The 21041-nt window shown below is 43.7% G+C and overlaps 2 long non-coding RNA genes across 2 annotated transcripts in view; one reads left to right on the plus strand and one right to left on the minus strand.

Moving 5' to 3' along the window:
- Nucleotides 1–370: 370 nt before the first annotated feature.
- Nucleotides 371–21041, plus strand: part of LOC121135846 — a 37461-nt gene continuing 16790 nt past the window's right edge. Inside the window, exon 1 of the long non-coding RNA XR_005872968.1 lies at nt 371–1040. This is a non-coding gene — a long non-coding RNA (uncharacterized LOC121135846). The remainder of the gene's footprint in view (nt 1041–21041) is intronic.
- LOC121135847 lies at nt 13595–17135 on the minus strand. The gene is made up of 2 exons (XR_005872969.1): nt 14938–17135; nt 13595–14154 (listed from the first exon to the last, which is right to left on the minus strand). It is a non-coding gene; the product is annotated as an uncharacterized LOC121135847 (long non-coding RNA).

Raw genomic sequence — 21041 nt, forward strand, 5'->3', positions numbered from 1 at the left:
TGGGAAAACATTTTTCCGTCGCAACTCGCTGGTACTGACTGGCGTTTCCTCTTCATCTGGTCCTTGTGAGGCAGCAAGGGCGGACAGCCACTGCAGCCTAGCAGAGATCACAAGCTCTGAGAAACAGGAGATGGGTGGGGTGCTGTGTTGCCATGCAACCAAGGCAACACAGCTGCAGATGTCTGCCAGCTGGGCCAGCCCGTTCAAACCGCAGTGAGTTTCAAGTGGCTGTGTCCCCTAGGGACTGGGCCTAGCTCTAACAGGGGAAATGTCAGCATGTAAACGGACTCGATGACGCAGAGGAAGCCAAGAGGACGGTGTCAATGTCTAGTCATCGTTGACTCTCAGTCAGAATGTTTGAGCAGGAAAGAACTGTCTAGAGCTAATCAGACACCCCACACATCCCCCGCCCCACCCCCACCCATCACCCCACCTGCCTGCCTTCTTCTAAACTTTAAAACATCTATTCTTCTTAAAAATTAGTTGCTTTTTTAGGAGCATACAAAGTACTTAATGTTTCCTTGGCAGTAGAATATAATGGAATTTAACAACTATGTAAAAACGTTAACCTTTGCCTAAGAAACAGTATGTGCCTATGCTTCTACCACCCAGCACCCCTAGGGAGAGACACACAGGTTCACAGGTACTCATACGCGCACACAAAAAACCTTCTGCGGCTCAAAACCACAGTATCACAGCCTATCTGCAGGCAACTCACAGTAATTGCCGAATCCTGTTAGTGGTAAGAAAAATCCAAATCCTGTTTGTGGTAAGAAAATTCATTCAGCGATGAAAGAATAGTTAGCAGCCCCACTCAGCTGGCTCTAGCTCAACTCCACACGACGCTATCACGGCTGCTTCACGCTTGCCCGGTACCCATGTTTTACAACAAGCCTTCCTGCTCCGAAAGCAGCTGCAGTGTGGCTTTGAAGCAAAGGGGAAAGCAGAGAGACAACATCCAGTGCTGGTGACAGACAGCAACTTTACCTCTTCGCTCTTCGCAAAGACTGAAGCCGCTCTCCAGGACCATGAAGAGCTAGGTAGGAGTCACCTATTTTCAAAGACTTGTTTGTAGACTATGACATGACTTTATTGTCTTTTCCTATATTCAGAATCTGAAGCGCTTTGCCCCCGTGACCACATATGAATCCACTCCAGGGACATTGAAGGTCGCTCTGTGGCTACTAACACATCCTCTGCCATCACAGAAGCCGAGGCCCCTCTGTCTTGCCCTATGGTCACCCGGTAGTCCCCGGTAGTCCCCGGGAGTCCCGTAGTCCCCACGGCCACCATTTGGACAAATTGGGGTTTCAAATGCGTCAGCATTCAGCCTTTCTTCAGCACAGATTGGTCTCCCTTCTCTATTATCATTACAAGAAATATTGCCAAAGAATGACTTCATTTTGTCCTAAGAGTAGTTGGGTCTGAGCAGATCTTCAGCAGTTCCTTCTCTGTTTTTAAGTATGAACTTCTGAGTTTCCTGTGTCTTCACCACTTACAAGTTTCTCTTGTTTCTCAAGCTTCTCTTCTTATGAAACTCTGTGACTGTCAATTTCCCCCTTGTTAAATTGTGCGTTTGCACCTTCAAAAGTCAAAGTCTTTGTCAAACTTCACTGAACCATCTTGATAGATACCAAGTCTTCCTCTGTCACCTTGATGATCCCTGTGCTCTCTCCTCAGAGTAGAAGGAAGATGTGAAACTACTCACCTCTTGCAGTAATTTTTGAGTTGCTCCTTCTCTGTCCTTGGGATTTTGTATATTTCAGGTTTCTCTCTCTTCCACTTGCTCTCCCCCTCCTTAACTGGGGCCTTCTTCCCCTCCCCCTTCCTAGGGACTCATTCTGTAGGTCAGGTGGAGCATCCTGGCTGTCACCTGATAGAGAGTGTGAGCTACACATTCCCAGTTCTCTCCTTAAATCACTGCTCTTGGCCATTTGGCTCAGGCAGTCAAAAGATACCCACAGGCATCCACCCGCCTGCCTTGTGGCTCTGGGTGGGCAGGTGCCATTACGAGGAGCAAGTATATGGTGGAGAAATGGGAGAGAAAGAGGCAGAATAGTTTGCACGCTGTGGTATGTAGCACAAATTCTAATTGGTATTAATAGAAAAAACAAGAGCCAGATATTAAGTGGAGGAGGGGAAGCCGGAAAATCAGAGAAGCAAAGTGGTCAGTCACTAGTGAGTTCTTACCTCTACGAATACTCAGACCAAAGGGGCCACCCTGTCATCATACTGCCTTCGTCTGTACGAATCCTCAGACTGCATCCTCAGACTGCAATGAGCTCCTGTCTCCTTCTGCCTTTTATTCTTCTCTCCACCCAGCCATATCACTCCTGTCTCCACCTCCTTAGTGCTGGGATTAGAGGTGAGGGATCCCAAGTGCTGGGATCACCTTTGCGTGAGCTGTTTGTCTTTTAGACAGATTCAATTTTGTGTAGCCCAGGGTGGCCTTGAACTAACAAGGATCCATCTGCCTCTGTCTCCTGAGTGCTGGGATTAAAGGTATGTGGCACCAGTGCCTGGATTCTATGGGTGACTAGTGTGGCAAGCTCTGCACTCTGATCTTCAGGCAGGCTTCATTTGTTAGCTCATAAACAAGATATCACCACAGGGGAAGACAGAACTCAAGAAGCAAAGATGGCGAGGAAAGGGCTGATATCGGTGGTCTGCTTGCCACCGGGGCCCAGGCTGTCATCCATGTCTGAGTCTGTGTAACTCTACTACAGACTAGGTCTGTGTTGACGTCTGTGACTCCTGATACCATTGAAGGCCAGGAGTCTGGGCCACCACCTGGGACCATGTTGGTGTCCAAGGACCACACTGCACAGGGTCCATGCAGATCTGTGTGGCCTGCCCTGCTACCTGACATCTAAGCCCAGGCTGCTACTGAGGACCATGTCTGGGTCCACAGCCCAGGTCTGTGTTGATGTTGTGGTTCATAGTAAGACCAAAGGCCACAAGGATGCCCAGAGTCTAGGCAGTAACCTGTGACCCTGTTGGTGTCTGAGGGCCATACTGTACCAGGGCCCATGCCAATCTGAGTGGCCAGTGCTGCCTCAAGTGGCCACGTGTCATCCAGGCCCAGACCCAGTGTCTGGGTCTGTAGCTCTACCACAGCAGGGTCAGAGCTGATGTCCAAAGCTTCTGTTACCACCAAGGGCTGTGTGGATGACTGAGATCTGGATAGCCGCCTGAGACTGTGTTAGCATCAGGTGTCCTTACCGCCATCAGGGCCATACGGATCTAGATGGCCTATGTTGACTCTGAGCTGCTACTGTTGGTGCCCTTGTATTTGAGACACAGATGTTCAGAATTGTGACTTCATCTTGATGGATTTTTCCTTTGATGTCCTTCTCCATCTTTTTAAATTAATTTTAGTTTGAAGTCTATTTTGTTAGATATTAGGATAGCTACAATGGCTTGCTTCATTTGATTAGATCTTTTTCCAATCCTTTACTTTGAGGTAATGTCTGTCTTTGAAGTGTGTTTCTTGTATGTAGCAGAAGGATGGATCCTGCTTTTTTTATCCATTCTGTTAACCTGTGTCTTTTTATTGGCAAATTGAGTCAATTGGTGTTAAGAGATGTTAATAAGTGGGTAGTGGTGGCGCATGCCTTTAATCCCAGCACTTGAGAGGTAGAGGCAGGCAGATCTCAGTAAGTTTCGAGGCCAGCCTGGTGTACAAAGTGAGTTCTAGGACAAGCAAGACTGTTACACAGAGAAACACCTGTCTAGAAGGAAAACAAAGATATGTTATTTACCACTGAGTGTTGTTAATTTCTATTTTTTGTTTTGTTTTGTTTTGGTAATAATGGTTATGATTGTGTGTGTGTTTTCCTTCTTTGGGTCTTTCTGGTGTGAAATTATCTATTGCCTGTGTTTTTGTGGATGTAGTTAACTTCCTTGGGTTGGAGTTTTCCTTCTAGCACTTTCTGTAGGGCTGGATTTATGAATAGGTATTGTTTAAATCTGTCATGTAGTATCTTGTCTTCTCCAATTATGGTGTTTGAAAGTTTTGCTGGATGTAGTAATGTGGGCTGGCATCCATGGGTCCCTTAGTGTTTGCAAAGCATCTGTACTGAGCCTTCTTGCCTTTAGAGTCTCCATTTGGAAGTCAGGTATAATTCTAATAGGTCTGCCTGTATATGTTACTTGGTCTTTTTCCTTTGCAGCTCTTAAAATTGTTTCTTCATTCTGTATGTTTAGTGTTTTGATTATTACGTGGGGAGGGAACTTTTTTGAGGTTAGCCTATTTGTCATTCTGTAGGCTTCTTGTGCCTTCATAGGCATGTCCTTTAGATTGGGAAAGGTTTCTTCTATTGTTTTGTTGATTACATTTTCTGTGCCTTTGAACTGGGTTTCTTCTTCTTCTATTCCCATTACTCTTAGGTTTTAATGGTGTCCCAGATTTCCTGTATGCTTTGTCTTAAGAATTTGTTGGATTTAACCTTTTCTTTGACTGGTGAATCTATTTCCTCATTCAGATCTTCAATGCCAGAGATCCTCTCCTCTGTCTCTTGCGTTCTGTTGGCGATGCCTGCATCTGTGGTTCCAGGTCACTTTCCCAGATATTCCGTTTCCAGAGTTCCCTTGCTTTGTGTTTCTATTTCAGTTTTTAAATCTCGAGCCATTTCCTTCACCTGCCTGAGTGATTTCTCTTGACTTTCTTTAAGGGATTTGTTGATTTCTTTCAATTCTTTGTCTTTTCCTTGATTTCTTTGAGGGAACTTTTCATTTCAGCTTTAAGGGCCTCTACCATCTCCATAAAGTTATTTTTAAGTTGGCTTTCTTGTCTTTCAGCTGCATTGGAATGTTCAGGTCTTACTGTTGTTGGATCATTGGGTTCTGGTGCTGCCATATTGCTCTTTTGGTTGTTGAATGTATTCTTACATTGGTGTTTACTCATTTGCTCTTCCAGCTGGTGTGGGTTGTGCCTGTGCCTATGTATTCTGCTGGCACAGGGAAGATGCTCAGATGCTGGGGTTGGGCGGTGGAGTGAGTGTTGGAGGGACAAAGTCTAGTGGTGGGGGTGGGGCACAGCCTGGAGGCTGGTCTCTCACCTGCTTGCCAGCTGGTAGGGACTGCACCAGAGCAGGGCAGTTCCCGAGAAGCAAATATTTTAAAACTTGCCACTAAATTGTCTCATGATTTTAAAGCACTTACTATAACTTGCAGGATTTTTGTCCTTATCAATTATTAGATATACAACATTGTAGGAAAATGAGTTGGATGTTAGTTTTCTAATTTTAGCTTTTATTGATTTTTTTTGTGGATTTCAAATCATGCACATCAATCCCAATCATGTCCCTGCCCCTTCATTTTTGCCCTATGCCTTTGGAACCTACCTGCAAAGATAAAATAAAATTCATAAGAAAAAAAAAAGGAAAGAAAAATCTTGTGTAGCGTGACACAGTGAGTCACACATTATAGCCTTTAGTCCATTCATCTTTATTTGCAAGTGTTCATTGCAATGAGTCTTTGGTCAGGTTCTAGGCCTCTGGCTTCTGCTACACTAAAAATACTGGGCCCTCACTGGGACTTCTCTTGCTTATTCTGTTGTTTCCCTGAGTTATGGAAACCCTGCAGCTTTGGATCTACATGACCAGCCTCTTTTTTTTTTAATTTTTAAATTTATATGAGAAACAAGGTTGTTTCACATGTCCATCCCAGCTCCCTCTCCTTCCCCTCCTCCCACGCCCTTCCAACAATCCCCCATCCACCCTCCCCCAATCCCCATGCTTTTCCTCAGGGAGGGTGAGGCCCTCCATGGGGGGGATATCCATAGTCTGCCATTTTATCCAGGGCAGGGCCTAGGCCCTCCCCCAAGAGTCCAGGCTGAGAGAGCATCCCTCATTGTGGGATGGGCACCCAACGTCCATTTGTATGCCAGGGATAAATACTGATCTACTACCCAAGGCCCCATAGATTGCCTAGGCCTCCTTATTGACATGGATCAGTCCCATGCTAGATTCCCAGCCATCAGTCTAGGGTTCAAGAGCTCCCCCTTGTTCAGGTCAGCTGTTTCTGTGGGTTAAACCTGCCCAGTCTTGACCCCTATGCTCATCAGTCCTCCCTCTCTGTCGCTGGGTTCCTTGAGTTCAGCTCGGTGTTTAGCTGTGGGAGTCTGCCTCAGGACCAGCCTCTTTACAGCAGATCACAGATGGGGTGGATGTTGGGATGGGTCTACTCTGGGTCTGGGTGGTTTCTGGGTTGGTGAGCCTGTCGGCTCTCCCTCATCCTCACCACCAGCACTGCCCCAGCTAGCTCACCCTATGCCATAAGCAGCAAGGAGCGGGGTTGACTCTCCCAATCCCACGCCTCAGGCCCGCTCACCCACACCAACACCGCCAGAGCCAGCTCTACTGTGCTGCCCGTATGAGGTGCAGCTGGGCGGGGAAAGGACAGCTCTCCTACCTGTCACAGCAGTGAGGGACAGAGGCGGGAGGGGCATCTCTCCCTTGCCCACCACCTATGGCAGATGAGGGATGGGACCAGATCTCTCAAATTCTCAGGGCTGGCTGATAAGCACCCCTGTCAACAGAGTCAGCTCTATTGTGTATCCCAGGTGAGGTGCAGGCCTGATATCCTGAATGCTGCAATTGGTGGAGAACTGGATTAGCTATCCCACCAGCAGCAGGTAGCCAGGACATAGGAAAGGGGGGAAAATGAATTGGATTCTTAACTATGGGATTAGGCTCAGAAACTGTGATCTCCCAAGACGTACACTAGATTTTATAGCCCCCATGTGCCCTACCTCATTGCTTATGAATATTATTTAATTTTATTTATCTATTATTTTATGTATGTGAATATTTTGCCTACACTTTCCTCCTCTGGCAGATAGAGCAGGGGAAGGGCTGGTCAAGCTTGTCTGGGTCTCTTCCTGGGGCTGAGCGGGATGGTGAGTGGATGACTCTTACCCTCCCCCCATTAGTTACCGGGAAAAAACACACACTAAGTCGGGAGTCTGTCGAAGCAGGATCTTGATTTATTCCAACACGCAGGAACTTATACAGGGCTGAGGTAGGGGATGCGAATCTTAGGATAGGGTAAGGTGACATGAGGAGTAAGGGCCAATAGTATTCCACCAAGCAGGCAGGTAGCTAGGTAGGGGACACTCCCACATGGAGGTTACAGGTCAGAGACAGGTCACCAAACTCTAGCCAGGCTCAGGAGGTTACACTGGGCCTCGCACCCGAGTCTTTCTTAGGCCCAACATACACTTACATACCTGGTGCTCTTGGAGGTTAAAAAGGGCATTGGATCTCCTAGAACTGGAGTTAAAAGGGTTGTGAGCTGCCATGTGCATTTATTGGGAGTTGAACCCAGGTCCTCTGGAAGAGCAGTGTTCTTAACCACTCCAGCCCTCACATTTTTTTCAGTTTTTGAGAATTTCATACTTGAGTACACTGTGTTTATACTATTTCCATTCTCCCTCTCCCCTCCAACTCCTCTAATGTCACCCCCGCCACCATTCTCAATCTCAAATTCCTGACCTGTTCATCTATACACACACTCGAATGCATGTGTACTCATGTGCTCACATACACACTACTGTGTCCAGTTAGTGTTGTCTATATGTGTGTGTGTTTAACACTGACTACTTAGGCTTGGACAACTTATCAGAGTGCTTGTCCCTGAAGAAAACTCACTCTCCTTTCTTTCTCTCAGCTGTCATTAATGATCTAGCTATTCAACTAGGGGTGGAGTCTTGTGAACCTTTCACACTATGCTGCCATATCAACTGGTACAGATAACCATGTTGTCAAGATCTCATGGGTGCAACATGCCTGTCATGCCAGAATACACCTTCTCACAGTGATTATCTGAGTCCTCTGGCTCTCACTGTCTCTGCCCCTCCTTCTCACTGCAGTCCTCTGGCTCTCACTGTCTCTGCCCCTCCTTCTCACTGCAGTCCTCTGGCTCTCTCTGGCTCCACCCCTCTTTCCGCTCACTGCACTTGGGAAGCAGAGGCAGATGGATCTCTGTAAGTTCAAGGCCAGCCAGCCTGGTCTACAGAGCAAGTTCCAGGATAGACTCCAAAGCTACACAGAGAAACCCTGTCTGGAAAAACAAAACAACAAGAATGTCCTCCATAGGCACATAGGGAGTGGCACTATTAGGAGGTGGGACCTTGTTGGAGTGGGTGTAGCCTTGTTGGAGGAAGTGGTCACTGGGGACAGGCTTTGAGGTCTCAGATGCTCAAGCCAGGCCTACTGTCTCAGTCTCTTCCTACTGCCTGCTGATTGGATGTAAAACTCTCAGTTACCTCTCAAGCACCATGTCTGCCTGCATGCCACCATGCTTCCTACCGTTGTGATAATAGACTAAACTTCTTTTTTCTGTTTTCTTTTTTACTTAAATTAGAAACAAGCTTGTTTTACATGTCAATCCCAGTTCCCTCTCCCTCCCCTCCTCCCCTACTCCCCACCAACCCCCTATCTTATCCCCTTTTTGCTCCCCAGGGAGGGTGAGGCCTTCCCTGTGTGTCTAGGCTGAGAGAGTATCCCTCTATGTGGATTGGGCTCCCAAAGTCCATTCATATACTAGGGATAAATACTGATCCACTACCAGAGGCCCCATAGATTAACCTGACCTCCAAACTGACACCCTTGTTCAGGGGGTCCGGATCAGTCCTATGCTGGTTTCCCAGCTATCAGTCTGGGGTCCATGAGCTCCCCCTTGTTCAGGTCAGCTGTTTCTGTGGGTTTCTCCAACCTGGTCTTGACCCCTTTGCTCATCACTCCTCCCTCTCTGCAACTGGATTTCAGGCATTTGGCTCAGTGTTTATCTGTGGTTGCCTGCTTCTGCTTCCATGAGTTACTGGATGAAGGCTCCAATATGGCATTTAAGGTAGTCATCAATCTCATTATAGGGGAAGGGCATTTAAGGCAGCCTCTCCACTATTGCTTAGATTACTAGTTGGGGTCATTCTTGTAGATCTCTGGACGTTTCCCTAGTGCCAGATTTCTCTTTAAACCTGTAATGGCTCCCTCTATTATTCCTCTGTTCTTCCCCTGACTCAATCTTCCTGCTCCTTCAATGTCCTCCTCTTCTTCCCTTCTCTTTCTCCTAACTTTCTCTCCCCTCTCTCCATGCTCCCAATTAGCTCAGGAGTTCTTGCCCCTCTCCCCTTCTCCGGGGGTCCATGTATGTCTCTCTTAGGGTTCTCCATCTTTCCTATCCTCTCTAGAGGTGTGGACTGTAGGCTGGTAATCCTTTGTTCTATGTCTAAAATCCATATGTGAGTGAGCACTTACTATGTTTGTCTTTTTGTGACTGGGATACCTCACTCAGGATGGTTTCTTCTAGTGCCATCTATTTGCCTGCGAATTTCAAGATTGCATTGTCTTTTCTGCTGAGTAGTACTCCACTGTGTAAATGAACCACATTTTCCTTATCCATTCTTCAGTTGAGGGGCATCTAAGTTGCTTCTAGGTTCTGGCTATTACAAATAATGCTGCTATGAACATAGTGGAACAGATGTCTAGAATAAACTTTTGAGCTATAAACCTGCCACAATTTAATATTTTCCTTCATAAGAGTTGCCGTGGTCATGGTGTCTCCTCACAACAATAGAAACCCTAATTAGGACAGGGATCGTGTTTCTTTAAACTGTGAGTCAAAGTAAACCCTTTATTACTTAAGTTGCTTTTACCAGCTAATTCATCACACTGATGAGACAGCTGACTCATACAACCTCCATGAGAGAATTTTTGCAAATAGTTTTGGAATTAATTTCCCTCAAAAACCACACTTTAAAGAATACAGCTAACTTGGAGGAAACTGGACAAACACCCAGACTGCCAGACTGAATGTTCAGTGAATCTTGATATGCAAATGCCTTGCTCACTAGAGTCCTCTTAGGTCCTTCTTTGGTGTAAGTCAAATTTACCTGGCAATCATTTTCATCTGATTTTCATAACAAGGGCTATGCTTATTTTGCATTTATAAGAAAAAAATCTGCCGGGCATTGGTGGCACACGCCTTTAATCCCAGCACTTGGGAGGCAGAGGCAGGCAGATCTCTGTGAGTTCGAAGCCAGCCTGGTCTACAGAGCTCGTTCCAGGACAGCCTCCAAAGCTACACAGAGAAATCCTGCCTTGAAAAACCAAAAAAAGAAAAAAGAAAAAATCTACTAAAAGTAGACACTATCTGTTCCCATTTATAGAAAATGTCATGAATTATGGGCTAGAGATGCATCTTATGGTTAAGAGCACTTGTTGCTCTTGCATGGGACTCTGGTTCAGTTCTCAGCACCCACATATACAATTGAGGTTGACAATGCTCTGGAACTGCCATTCTAGGGGATCTAATGCTCTCTTCTGACTTTCCTGGGCACCAGGTATGCGTGTGGTGCACACACATACATGCAAGAAAAATACTCATATACTTGTTAAAATAAAATTAATGCATCTAAACAATTTTATTAAGAAAGTAAAGTATGTAGAATTAATGTCTGCCTAAGGTCTGTGGAGGGATATGGGTATAAAGGCTTCTGGATATATGGCTTCTTTGGAAGCTGATCAAAATGTCCTAAAATTGTTTGTGGTGATGGTTCCACAATTCTGTGACTAAAGTCATTCAAGTGTACATTTTAAGTTGGCAATTTGTATGAAATGTTATTTGTATCCTTGTAAAACTTTTTGTTTTGTATCAGGTAGTCTAGACTGACCTTGAACTAGATATGTAGCCAAGAATGATATTGGATTTCTGGTCATCCTGCCTCCATCTCCCATGTGCTGGAATTACAGGAATGTACCACCACTCCTGGTTTTATGAAGTGTTGGGGCTTTGTGCATGCTTGTCAAGCAGGGGTCTTATCAACTGAGCACTTTGTTGGGGGTGTGGTGGAATCTGTGCTCACTACAGGCAGAAGCCATACAGGAAGAGGCCACACAGGCAGAGGCCACACAGGCAGAGGCCAGGGGACTGTCATGCCCTATCTTTGGCTGCCTTATTCCTTTGAAACAGAATCTCACACTGAACCTGGAACTTGCTGCTTCAGATAGACTGAGAGCCAGCAAGCCCTAGTAATCCTCCTGCCTCAGCCTCTCACAACCCTGGGGTTAGAGCTGCCTGTGTGACCATGATTTTTCACATGGTTCTGGGATGGGACCCAGATACCTGTGGCTGCTTATGTACTGAACATCCTTACCCCCTGGGCCATCCCCCAGGCCTAACTTTGTCATTTTAATGGGCTGAGTTTGATGATAAATGCTTGTAATCCTAGCACTTGGGAGACTGAGATAGGAAGATCATGAGTTGAGGTCAGCCTGGGCTAAATATAAAAACCCAATGTTAAAATAAAACACTCATGTGATATTGAGTAAGATATGCACATGGCTTCATTATAGTAAGGGAGAAAAAGCCACTTTTTTTTTTTACTATAAACAGAGAAGAGTCTAATCTCTTATCCTATCTACTTTTACTGCATATACAATGTCTATTTTGGTCATTTTCATAGTCTTGTCATAGTGAGCAACTAACTTGTTATAGTTAGTCAGAAACCACAGTAAGGCCTTGACTACCACATATCCTTGTTTTCAATCAACAATAAACATGACTAATGTCACCATGGCTCATTTCAACCACACGTGGACTCAGGAAGTTTGGGACATGCTGGGACCTGGCAAGCTGATGAGCTGGAGGGACAGTGCTTGGCTAAACTTGGGTTCCAAGAATGTGGTGTTGGTGGAGGCTGGAAAAATATCTTCCAGACCCTGGAGTGGAAAGCTACTGAGGACGTAACTGAGGGAAAAGGGAGTTTTAGATACCAACTGGGAATTTGTGAGAACAGATTTTAAACCAAGGCTTCCCTAAGTAACTTCCAGCCCAGGATTCTTCTGCCTCACTCCTCTGGTACATGATTTTGCTTTTATGTTCCAAACAAGCTCTCACATAGCCCAGGCTGGCCTCAAACTCATGCATCCTGACTTCCCGCTATCTGTCGCTTCCTCTAAGGGTTAGAATTACAGGTATCTGCTTCTATTCCCAAACTGTGGCATGCTGGGATGGGGTGAGGGGACAGACGACAGCACCTTGTGCCTACACAAGGTCTTCAAAGGCAACTGCAGAGCAGAGGGCAGCGGAGATGGGCCTGGAAGAGAGCCCTGTAGGAAGTCCCCACTGGAGGCAAGTGTGGCCAAGAGCAGAAGAGCCGGAGACAATTTCCCCCTGGTACTTGGTAACAATCACAAAACTTGACCAAATAAGCCAAGAAAGGTAGCTTAATCATTTCTGCTTTACCTCTGAAACTCACAAGTGACTTGCATAACCATACTGGCAAGGAAGCCTGGAAAATGTAGTCTTCAAATCTTCAGCCTCTTCAACACAGAAGGGTGCTCTAGACAGAGGTGGGAATGAATGCTAAGTGTCAGTCATTCCCAGTATAAGCAATGGCTAATAACTGTCTTTCTCTGGGTTCAGGGGTAACCTTGATTTGGTTCTTTTCAGTTATATCGGAAATCAACTGTAAGACTCAGGGTCCTTCTCTTCCCCACTATAACAATAGGAGTATACACACACACACACCATTTCTTTCCCAAGGGCTAGTAAACAGGATGTATCAAGGAGAGATCCTCCATAAGGAATGGTGAGGACTCAGATACGGCATCTTCTGTCTGTGAGCTCCCTGCAGGCTTGCCAGGAGGCCACCAGCACAGCCATTTAGCACAAGCAAGAGTTACAGCTTCCTTAAGTACACTGAGTTCCAGCGCTATCCACTTGTCCATATATCTGCATTATCTCCTCTCCTCTATTAACCCTCAGACTGTAGAGTGTTTTCTAGACTTGATAATGAGCTTTGCTGATGTTTTCATCAGCTTTGTGGGTACTCTCCAGTCCACGAAGGACCTAGAATAATGGTCTCCTAACCCTCACTCATCCTGGTTTCCCTCTGTCTCTTCTTAGCATCCACATGTGTGCCTGTCCAACCCTCACTTCTGCTTCCCACACTTTGCTGAGCAGCACGCATGCAGCCATTGTTTGTACTGGAAATAGATGACACTCAGCACATGTCCCCACCTCCTTATAGGGTGTTTACTCAGTACCTCCTTAATCCTTACGACCATTCCACAGAATGGTCCTGTGCTTCTCATTTACAGACAAGGGTAGAGGTGCAGAAGGGTCACACCACTAGAATCCGTTAACCCGGGATCTGAGCTCAGTTTTGCTTGGTTCTAGGTCCCAGGTCCTTCCCACATCTTCGTGTTACTAGCCCACAGAGTAGAACCCTTCAGTCATATACCCATAACAACTGTGAGCTCACCAAAGAGTCTCCATTTCAGATCCTGATCTCAGAACTAAAATCTCCTGGGACTGTAGGGCCTTAGTTCTTCTGCTAATGTCTGGGACAGTCTTTTTTTTTTTTTAATAAACTATGGCTTCATGTAGAAAAATGCTAACAAATTTCCGGCAAATGCAAAATTGTGTAGGTCGTGGGAGAGAACAGTTATTTTTGGCAGGAGTGGTCTAAGTCTGGCAGTAAACTTCTGAAAACATAATAATAAAAGTGCTTTTTAACATCCTGTTTTTTTACTCTTTTGTTGATTTTTGAGCATTTCTTCCCAAGCAAGGAGTTATGCAACAAAAATTGAAAATTGCCAAAGTTTATTGTTAGTTTTAATTGATTCCTTTCCCATGTTTCTCTGCACCTTTTGTGCTCGAAGGTTTAAATTCAGGAATATAAATGGTTACAAAGCACTCCGAGAGTGGCAAAGTGACCCACCCTGAACAGTTCATGGAGGGCCACCAAGCTTCACAGTCAGTGGCAAGCTTGGCTCATGAGCTGAGTGACTGCTGGGTGTTTGTTCTTCTGAGACAAAAAGGTTTCAGGTCATCCTGTGTTTCTGAGCACCTTCAAACGCCCTGTGCCGATTTCCTAGTAAGGCTAATCTGGAGTAAGTGTTTGGGTGTGGAGCCTGAACATAGACAATTTCATCCAGCTCCTGGCTCTGTGTAGTCTTGGACCCGTCGTTCGCCCTCTCTGGCTCCTCATCTTCTTTCCTGGGAAGTGAGAATGACAAGGCATGGGCTTCCTAGGCTGGCTGAGGGAGTAAATCAGTCCACAGTCGAGCTTCTCTGGGGAGCCCTGGTATACAGTAAATGAAGTCCTAAAGGTGATCTTAGTCCTTTGCTCATTTTTCTGTGCTCCTAAAAAATGAACCTTAATATTAATAAAATATTTTATTATTAATTAATTATTATTAATTCTTAAAATCTCATGTGTGTGGGGTCTTTTGCCTATAGGTATGTCTGTGCACTTCCCCAGGTGCCTGGTGTCTGAGGAGGCTAGAAGAGGATCTCAGTTTCCCTGGAACTGAAGCCACAGAAAGTTGTAAACCTCCCTGTGAGTGCTGAGTCTAACCCTGACCCTCTAGAGAAGTGCTCTTAATGGTTGAGCTATTTCTCCAGATATTGCCTCAACTTCCTGAATGCTGGGACTACAGGAATGAGACGTCATATCTGGCTCTCAAACATTGCTTTTATTATGATACTGATTTTGTCTTCTGGTATAGTTGAGATGGTTATACAAATGTACCTCGGCATTTTTCTGAAATCTAGACTGGTATATGGACTCAGAAGGTAACAGCAATTCCTCCCCCCAAATTTTTCCTTACAAACTATGTTAACTATCATTTTAGTTAGCCTCCTTCCTTTGCTGCTTCATGTCAAAGATTGAAGCTCAGAGGCAGAGGTAACCTCCCCTCACCCCCAACATGGTTTTTCTGTGTAGTCCTGGCTGTCCTGGAACTTGCTTTGTAAACCAGTCTGGTCTTGAACTCTTAGACATATGACTACCTCTGCTTCCCAAGTGCTGGATTTAAAGGCATGAGCCCCCACTGCCTAACTGACAGAGAAGACATCTATACTGGGTTAGACTTTAGGCAAGCCTGTGTGAGGTTATTATCTAGATTGGATTGAGAAGGGAGTCACCTTGGATGTGGATAACACCATTCCATGGGCTGGAGTCCTGACTGCAAACATTCATCTCTCTCTGCCTCTGACTGTAGGTACAACGTAAACAACTGTTTTAAAGTTCCGAAGTCATGACCTCCACCCCCATCTTACCACATCCCGCCCCTCCACGATGACTATACCCCGAAACCATGAGCCAAAGCAAAAACAAACCTTTTCTTAAACTGCTTTTATCATATATATTTCATGATAACAATAGAACAAGTCACTGATAAGGTAGTTCTGCCATTAATTCTTTGTAAAACATAAAAGAGATGGCTTCTCTAACTTTAGTTCTCAGTACTGAAATAGAAGGTTTTGATCCACAACCTCGAGGTTTGGGGTTTCACAAGTCTGACAAAAATGACTGCACTAAAAAGATAGCATTTGATAGTTGCCAATAAAGCATTTCTGTTGGCAGTTGTCCTGGTTAGTTTTCACTGTCTACTTGATGCGACCTGAGAAGAGGGAACCTGGATCACAGAATTGCCTCAATCAGTTCGTTCTGTGGCCATGTCTGTGAGAGACTGTCTTGATTAATGACTGATGTGAGAGGAACTTCCCACTGTGGGCGGCACCATCCTCAGGCAGATTGGCCTCGGCTTCATGAGAAAGTTAAGTGAGTGAGTCAGTGAGAGAGTCAGTTAGTGATAATCCTCTATGGTCCCTGTCTCTAGGTTCCCTGCCTTGAATTCCCTCAACACCAGATTATGACCTGGAAATAAAAGCAAAATAACCCAGTCCTCCAGGCTGCTTTGGGTCAGATGTTTTACCATACATAGCAAGAGGAAAGCAACTAAGACAATATTAAATCCAGTCAAGTAGAATAATGTGAGAGGCAGAGATAGCAAACTCTTTTCTAATGGGTGGTATACAGAGCCTTTGTCCAAACCCAAGGCCTTCTGGGAAGCAGCACGGCTGGTATTCATCACAGCCCGGAAGGAAACACCCCTCAACAACTGTGCTGTGTATAAGAATGCTGCAGAAGCAAAGTGAGCATGGAGAGTCCTTGGCCTGTGCTTAGGAGTATTTACTTGGCATCCCAAGTCTATGGACAAATCCTGGCTATTTGGGTGAGCTTGAGCAATCTAATGTACTTCTTTTTTAACTTCAGTTTCTCCTTGCATTGTAGTCATAATTAAAGAAATTTAAGTACATCAAGTACCCAAGACAGTTCTTGACAAGCTCTTAATTAGCATTAATTGCTGCCATGTCAACATCCTCTGTTGGGAAGAGGGTGGGTCCAGGATCAGGTGATAGGTTACCACAAGGAGTCTTACCTGGCTGGACAAACCGGCTTCGTGCAATTATAGGATCCTTGGAGAGCAAATTAAGCAGCCAGAATGTGGGATAGTCTAGGTGGTATACTAACACCTTAGAAAAGTTCTTGGGCAATTGAGTTACTCTAAGCAGAGTCCCAGCCAGTTGGGGACTGCTGGAAGACAACTAGGAAGGCAGGTCTCTGGCTAAAAGCAAAACAGGGCAACTTTACCCCAGCAAAGGGGCAAGGCTTCAGTCCTCGGGAGACAAACTGAGACAGGAGATGATCTAATGACCTAGGTCCCGGCATGGTAGAAGGTCGGCTGAAAGGAAGGGAAGACTGTAACAAGGGAGATCTGCCAGGCGCTCAAAGCCCTGAGCTAACTACAAGCTTGGTGAGGCTGAGCTCCTTGCTAGAGCAGCTGTGGCCATCAGTGACTCAGTTTGAGTTGTCCCCCTGCCAAATAAGCTGGTGTTCTGGGAGACACAAATGGTCAGGGCATGGCAATCTGCAGCAGACAGGAACTCGGAAAACATTTCTCAGCAGTAACAATGGCCTGGATGTGGAAGAAAAAGACTTTTTTTATCTGCCTAGGATGTACGTATTGTCTGTTTTTAGAAAAGAGAGCGCCCAGGTTTATACTAGCTGTCTCCTTGGTTTTATAACAATGGCTAAAAACAAAACAAAATGGAAAGGTTGGAGTGTGAGAGTAAACAAAGTTGCTTGGCCTGTAGGTTTTGTGAAATTTACCAAATATGAGAAACTCTGGGCTTTTGTTTTTTGTTGGTATTGCTTTTTTTGTTTGTTTTTAATTTAGAGGCAACTCTGAATAGGAGACTATATTACAAATTGTCTGTATTTCAAATTTCCTGTAATTTTTATTTTTCTATTTATTTGTTTTGGAGTCATGAACTATGAAGAAAAAAATAAACAATCTCAGATAAATTGCTTCCCTATTGGCCAACAGTGTTTTATTTACACAGAAGGACTTCCCCATTATCTCCTCTTTTCTGTCTAAATAAAAGGAAAGGTTTTAACTTTGACATAGTCAAATTATATATAACAGAACCGTTATCAAGCTTTAACTATAGTTACAATATTTAGTCCATTAACATTTAGTAAGATTTAAAGAAAGTATTTTATCATCTATCCTATCTGTGTGATTCTGAAGTCTTATATGTAGCTTATCTTTTATCATAACTAAGGAAAACTATAATTATAACTATCTGTCTTCAACTCCATCAAAAACCACAGAAGAATAATATATAAACACTAGAATTGACAGAGATGCCTTGCTACCTGTACAGTCACCTGAAGTTCCTCTGCAACATTGGGGCATCTGTCTTCAGCCCATAGGCCATAGTGTGTCTGGCAGACTTCTCATCAAAGCAGGAAATTTCAAACTGCCCATCTGCATTGGCAGTCTGTCAGTCATTTTTCTGTGCCCTGTAGAATGTCTGGCAGACCCTTCCATGAAGCAGGAACCCTGTAGGACTGTCCAAGTTCAGTAGTCACTTTTCTGTGGGTCCTGCATGTACAGATTATACAGCAATAGTCAAAAAGTTCAGGCAAGAGCAGTTTCTTGCCCAAATGGCTAGTCTTGCCATGTTGAAAGCAAACTCCATAAGTAGTTTCTTTGATGTCCATCTTCCTCTCAGATGTAATTGGTGTGCCAGGAGTAGTAATGTCTCACTATCATGAAAAACCCTAAACCATTTAAATGCCATATGAAAGGTTTGAAGAATATCTATCTATCTCAAATACATCTCTGTATATCTAGAAAACCTAATCTAACTGTAAGTTTTAACTATTATAGGTAACTATCTATAATCTGTATTTAATTATACATTTCATTTTTAAATGAGTTATACAAGCACAATACCTAACAAGAGAAGAAATATATATATGTATATATATATATATATATATATATCACAAAATCGATCTTAAATTTGTATCAATAAATGAAAATCCATACCAATACAAGTATTCATTTCTATACTATAACCTCCCTCTTACCTTTAAAAAGAGATTGATTGTGATCATTAACCATTTATAACCAACCTCATTTAAATGAAAACAAAAATTTATAAACAATATTTGGGAATTTGGATGTTGTTCATTCCAAGCTACTTCCTGATAGTTGGGGGCTCTGTCCACACCATGGGGATCATGACAAAACACAGAAACCTAGCTAAGTTCTTGTTTTTTGTAGTCTTCAAGGCTGCATCATCTCAGCTATTTTAGATGTTGGATGACCTGGGCCATTGCTTCAGGGGGTCTTGCTTCATCAAACCATAAAAGTCTGGAAGGAATCCACAGCTTTTCATTTTCTACGGAAACACAAGGAAAAACTCTTTTCCCAAGTAACCTATATTTAAATTTACAAGTCCAAGCATTTTTAGAATATATAAGTTGGATTAATTCAGCAGCATTGATAATCAAGTGTATTTTAGCAGTTGTTGTTCCTTCCTTAGCAATTGAACAACTGAACAACAATACAATAGCATACAGTATCCAGACTCTCTGTGTATTTTCCGTCTTAACGTGGCTTTTTTATTACTCTATATCTTTTAATTTTATTTTTTACTTTTTTGAGACAGGGTTTCTCTGTGTACTTTGGCTGCCCTTGAACTCCCTCTGTACATAAGGATGGCCTTGAAGTCATAGAGATCTGCTTGCCTGTGCCTCCTGAGTGCTGGGATTAAAGGTGTGCACCACCACAGCCCAGCTTCTCTATTTCTTTTACCACTATCCTGTTTCTTTTTCTCTCCCAAGCCTACATATATTTTTAAACATACTGTAAACCTTTTAGAGGTTTTACTTCATCTGAATCTGACTTCACTGCAAATCTTTGTTTTTCTGGTCACATGCCTTTTATCAGCTAAACAATATTGCTAAAATTAAAGTGGCGACTGTTTCAGCCACTGGCTTTCCAACATGGCAGGCATAAGTTTACCGCACAAGTCTTTGCTTGTCTCTAGTGAACAGATCCCACTCGAGAAAACACTGCCACCAAGAAGCTATGCTTGTTTCTGTTCTCGTTTCTAAAAATCCCTTTTAAGCTTTTGTCATTCTACATGGAAATTTATGCAACCAACGTTGGGCGCTGTATATAATGAGATTCTTCCTGCCGGCCTGGTCCCAGAGCCACATCAGTCTCAAATGATTACATAGCTCCACGCAACACCAGACTAATTAACTGATATGGTGCACCTTCTACACTCTGGCCAGAGCCTCAGACAAGAGTTTCAATCAAGATTAGAATTTAGTCAAGAACTTCAATCAAGCATCTCCTGCCAGACAGAGACTGGGTACAAATGTTGTAACTAGTCCACTTGACTTTCACTACACCAACATTTTCTTCCTACAGGATCCCATGAGGTTATCGTAGTCCCATTTCAGCAGGAAGTAATTCTGAGAATACTATGCCCCCTTTCCATATTATAGGATAGTTTACACCTGTTAGAGTTAGCTTTCAATTGTTTAGGGTTGGGATTGGAAGGAGGTGTTCAGACTTGGGCATCTCTTTTAGATAAATTTAGGGATTAGATGGGATAGATATGCTTAGAATGATATAGGTATTATATCTTATGGTAACTTATAATTGGTTTTTTTTACAATTTGTCATACTATGTAAAGTCTTCTTTCTATGCATAAATATCATTACAGCTTCTATGTATATATGCTTTATGTATGTTTGAGACATTTTGTATATTGACACAATTTAGTTTCAAGACTAAATCTTTTCTTTAGACTAAAAGGGGAACTGTAGGGATATTAGATACCTGTGCCACTGACTACTTTGGGCATGTCTACAGGTGCATACCAACGTTGTGTCTCGGAAGCCGCTGAGATCAACCTGGGTTGCCAGTTTCTCTTGTTAGTACCTTCCACAATAAATAGTCATCATTATCCTTCATAAAGTGTATGATTTATATTACAGTGACAGACATATACCTGTGTATTTTTGACCTTATGAGCTTTTGATTTATGTTGTCTATGAGTCAAATGTCTGTTCAAGTCACCTGACTTAAAATATGTGCCTTGAGAATTCAGCTACAACTCAACTTTGAAATGAGTTTTCTAAGTGAATGAGTATGAGGACATGACCACTTCAAGGTGTAGACAAGGAGATAGGTTTTATTGTAGATGTGAGGGAGAGAACAGCCAGAGGCATCTGCTGAAGATCAAGAGAGTGTGTAGCTGAAATGCAGGCTGATGTAGGGATGAGAATCTAGGAGAAGGACATGCCTGGGCTAGAGAGGTTTAGGGCAGGGCAGGGTGAGGAGTGCTGGCAGGACCTACAAGGACAATGGACAATGTGAGCCTTGTCCCAGATTTCTTTGGGACCTCACACTAGAAGGAGCAGTTCCGTTGATCTTCTTCTAACTCAATGATTAACAGCAGCAATTACTTATCTTTTTTTTTTTCTAATAAGAAATGCTTCATCCAGGACTATATAGTGAGACCCTGTCTCAACAATCAAAGAAAAAGAAGTGCTTCAAAACACTTTCTGGCTTGGAAAAGGGGAGATGCTGCTGGCTTACTACTTTGTGGAGTAAAATTCTTTAGGTGCAGAAGACAGATTCGCTTCTGTGAAGTATTCATGGCCATTGTTTAAAGACTTCAAAATAATATATTGTACTTCTGACAACACAACTATACCTGCAATATCTTTCAACTTCCTCCTGCACAAGTTTTTGTCTTAGATGCAAGATCTGAGAAGATGGTTTGGGGACAAGGGAGCTGAGATTACTACTCTGTTAAGGATTTATCAAAGAGTGTTTCAAAACCTTTGTACTGTTATAGTTGGAGAAGT

This window comes from Mesocricetus auratus, unplaced genomic scaffold, assembly GCF_017639785.1.
Source record: "Mesocricetus auratus isolate SY011 unplaced genomic scaffold, BCM_Maur_2.0 Super-Scaffold_100043, whole genome shotgun sequence".
Lineage (NCBI taxonomy): Eukaryota > Metazoa > Chordata > Mammalia > Rodentia > Cricetidae > Mesocricetus > Mesocricetus auratus.